The sequence below is a fragment of the Lipotes vexillifer genome, unplaced genomic scaffold (assembly GCF_000442215.2).
Source record: "Lipotes vexillifer unplaced genomic scaffold, Lipotes_vexillifer_v1.1 scaffold224, whole genome shotgun sequence".
Taxonomy (NCBI): Eukaryota; Metazoa; Chordata; class Mammalia; order Artiodactyla; family Lipotidae; genus Lipotes; species Lipotes vexillifer.
The window spans coordinates 364,537-368,752 of record NW_006775984.1 but is presented as its reverse complement, the minus strand read 5'-3'; positions in this window follow the sequence as shown (position 1 = coordinate 368,752).

Genomic DNA, 4,216 nt, shown 5'->3' with positions numbered 1-4,216 from the left:
AGAAGTTAATTTCCTTTCTTTTATCCATTAAACACTTCCCTTAATCAAATATTTGTGACTCTCTCCAACGTATGTATAGATTCCATTCCACTATCATTAACAGTCCACTCAAATCCCACCTCTGTACTTCTTTTCTACCACACTGAGTTGGTTTTCTCTTGGATTCCTGCATTGAGTGGGGCCAGCTCAAGATCACTCCTCCCAATGAGTGGGAAACTTTGGAGTAAGATTCAGGCTCCCTAGACCCTCATACCTCTGGAATAGGAATCAAGAAAATAGCACTCAGAGTAGGATCTAGCCTCCTTATTTTTTCTATTGTCCATGAAGAGGGGTCAAGAGGGAATCTATCCTCTTGCAAGAGTCAAGCATGGTCCCTACTCTCTTGAATTTGCCTCTCCAGGAAATATCTGGATACACAACAGTCACAAACTGGGTCAGGAAGAGAGGGTAGCTAGTGGCATCTAATGAATAGAGTCCAGACATCCTTCTGAATATCTTACGCACTGCACATGGTAGCCTTCATACACGTACACACACACACACACACACAAAATTATCCAGTCTAAAATTACAACAGGGTTGAGGTTGAAAGACCCTACACTAAAATGTGCCATTACCAGTAGGTATAAATTCTCTGTAATGTCAATTTAAATCATCCTAAACTCTGACCATCTCCTGCTGACTTTCTAGCTCATTTCCTCATATACTCCAGCTCTAATATTTCTTCAACTTCACCTGGGCCAAACATTTAGAGTCAGCTTGCCTTGCCTTTGTACCTTACACACCTGATGTGTATTTTCCCACTTCATGAAGAATAAATTCTATGGACAAATATTAAAGTCAGTTCTTTGCACAAATTCCTATCTCCTTTGTTCTTTGTTGGCTTTACTGAACTTCTAGAGAAGACCATCCTTGAAAAATCCATAACCCTAGTATTTTTTTTTTTTTTTTGACGGTACGCGGGCCTCTCACTGTTGCAGCCTCTCCCATTACGGAGCACAGGCTCCAGATGCGCAGGCTCAGCGGCCATGGCTAACGGGCCCAGCCGCTCCGCAGCATGTGGGATCTTCCCGGACCGGGGCATGAACCTGGGTCCCCTGAATCGGCAGGCTGACTCTCAACCACTGTGCCACCAGGGAAGCCCAACCGTAGTATTTTTTACCTTTACCATTAGTATGCACAAATGTTTGTGTAGCTAAACATGGCTAAAGAAAAACAAATCCATTCTGACTGATGTCATGTAAATCTATAAGGTTGAATCTTAATGACGAAGAATTATACCATGTCTCCTAGCCTATTCATTCTCCCACTCTCCTAGATAAACATTTCACACTTTCTTTTTGCTCTTCAAATACCCATTCCACCCCATAATCTCATAGTTATATGATGGCATACTTGCTACTTTTCTATAAAATTAAATAATCAGAAGTGGACTTTCATAAACTCCCATCACTCTGTTCACTAGCAGCTGTACTCATATGCTCTATCATCACTCTTGTTACCAGAGATGAAACGCCCACTTTCCATCCAAGATCAAATCCCTATTCGTGCACTTGATGTTTCCCTCTTGCTAACTCAATAATCACCCAGTAATTCACTCTACTCTCTCCCACACCCTAACATTTTTATCTCAGAGACTTTTATTTTCCTCTATTTTTGTTGTACTAGTCTTAAAAAAATCTCACATTTCATGTCTGAACAGCTTTAATCTCTTGGTATAATAGCTAGTACCTGGATGATAATGGCCACAATGTACTCTTGGCTCAGGATTAATCTGCTAAATTTCAGGTACAAATAAATACTTGACTATAGGTTCAGACTTGGAGGTGAGAAACCACAAAATAAAAGTTACCTGAATAAAGCTGAAGCATCTTGAGGACTAATCCAGATACAGAGTAATAACCAATTAAGCATTACTCTGACAATTTACATAATTAAAGATAGAGGCTTATCTCTTTCCCAAAATCCTTTAAAGAATGACAGTGGGGAATGGAACTCCATAATAGTCCAGCAGATAGAACTTTTTTCATTTTCTCTCCTTCTCTTTTTTTTCCCTCTCTCCATTTCCATTTCTGTGTGTGTAGGTGTGTAATCTTACACACCCAAAAGTATCCCCAAATCTTCCCTTCATGTTCTTTAAAATTCATCCAGAAAGAGCACTCTCTTTCCTCACACTTCCTCTCCTTTGCTATTTTTATGTAAAACAAGTTAGTCTACTTAGCCATCTTCAATATTTTTCTTATTCACCTATCACTAATATTTGGTATTCTAAGATACTATGAAAAATTAATCCAACAAAAAATATGCATTTCCCCAATTCAGTCCCAAGACATAAGACAACTGTTGTCAGCTATGAATGTTCTTTAATAAATTTTATATGAATGCTTTCTATCTGAACATGTAACCAAATCTTTTATAAATATGTACCATGTCTACAAGGATGAACAAGAATTAAAAATATTTTCTATAAATTGGAAAGACAGATACTTAATCTAATTCTTCATCTAAATATACATTATATGAAAAAAGATGAGTATTATACTGTATTCAGTATTAAAAATCATGTTAAGAACCAAACTGTATATAAATACAGTAAAATCTTATGATAACACTCATTATAGTAAATACTATGACTTCAGATTTAAAATAATTGACAATTGGCTCCCAGATCCAGAGAACTACAGGCAAGCTAGCTGTGCAGCCATGCCTGAATCATTTAATTAAAGTCACAATGATACCATCCTGTATTTTAAGCAACTGAATTATTTCAGACTTTAATTATGTGTTACATGTTACAGTGTTTTACTGTAATATATGGTGTTGAGGTGTGTGTGTGTTTGTGTGTGTGTGAGGAAGATGTTTTCGTTGTATATAAACACTTTTATAAATGAATTATTTTCCAAAGTCTTTTTCAGACATTTAAAATAGGCCATAATTAAGAAGACAACTGATAAAGGACCATTTTGGGCAGCAGATATTTAAAGAACAATTCAGGTTCAGGAAGCCGTGAAATCTAGTGATTTTCCCATATTTATTATTTTTCAGTTTCACAGCAGTTTTATGTACTTCAGTCACTTTATCCGCTTTAAAATGTTTCAGGCAGAGTTCATCTTCTGTAATTTATTTCCCTAGTATCCTGTCCCCTTTTACTTAAATGCATTTAATCCTTAAAAGACCTAGAATTTACATCATAAAAGGGCAAGATGGTATAGAAGAAGGATATGGTGTGGGAGTTTTTACTCTCTACTTCAATGCTTCATGCTAGTTTTAGTCATTGGATTCTCTGAAATTTGATACTAACATATGTAAAAATCATACAATAAACATGTCCTAATTCACTGGGTTAATGTAATTGAAAGAAATTAGTGACTATGCAAATATGAGATACTTGGTTTTTTTGAACTATAAAAATTTTTTCTACCAAAACAATCATCCAACAAAGCATTTTTAAGCATCTGCTTAAGTACAAAACATGTTTCTATGCTATGTCTGTAAATAAATATAGCACATGCAGAATCTGCCTTACAAAGCTTGTAAATTTGTGGTCAAGGTCACTCAGGCCCATACTTAACACTGAATCCACAAGAAATATAAATTGAATAAGTTATATTTGGAGCTGCAGTCTGTTCTGATAAAACACATGTTTCTATGACACAAATTAACTCTTGTTTGTGATTGTTAAATGGGGAATTTTGTCAGTTTAAATTGAGAGTTGGGTTGATCCATATGCAATTTGAAGCTAGAATACTTTGCATAGAATTTTAACCTTCTACAGGAAAAGACAAGACCCTGAATGGAGCTGCTGTACAGGCCGGAGGACTGCCACCTGCACAGGGGTTCCGTCCACAAAGAAGTAAACCTTGTTGTTTCTGCAGAAATATTGTCTTCCAAAAGTGTTTGGTAGAATTCTCCACTGAAGCCAGCTGATCTGGAGTTTGCTTCACTGAAAGGTTCTTAACTACAAATCCAACTATTTTAGTGTAACTCTACAGTTAAAAGTTACAACATGGGGCTTCCCTTGTGGCGCAGTGGTTGAGAGCCCGCCTGCCGATGCAGGGGACACGGGTTTGTGCCCCAGTCCGGGAAGATCCCACATGCCGTGGAGCGGCTGGGCCCGTGAGCCATGGCTGCTGAGCCTGTGCGTCCGTTGCTCCACAACGGGAGAGGACACAACAGTGAAAGGCCCGTGTACCGCAAAAAAAAAAAAAAAAAAAAA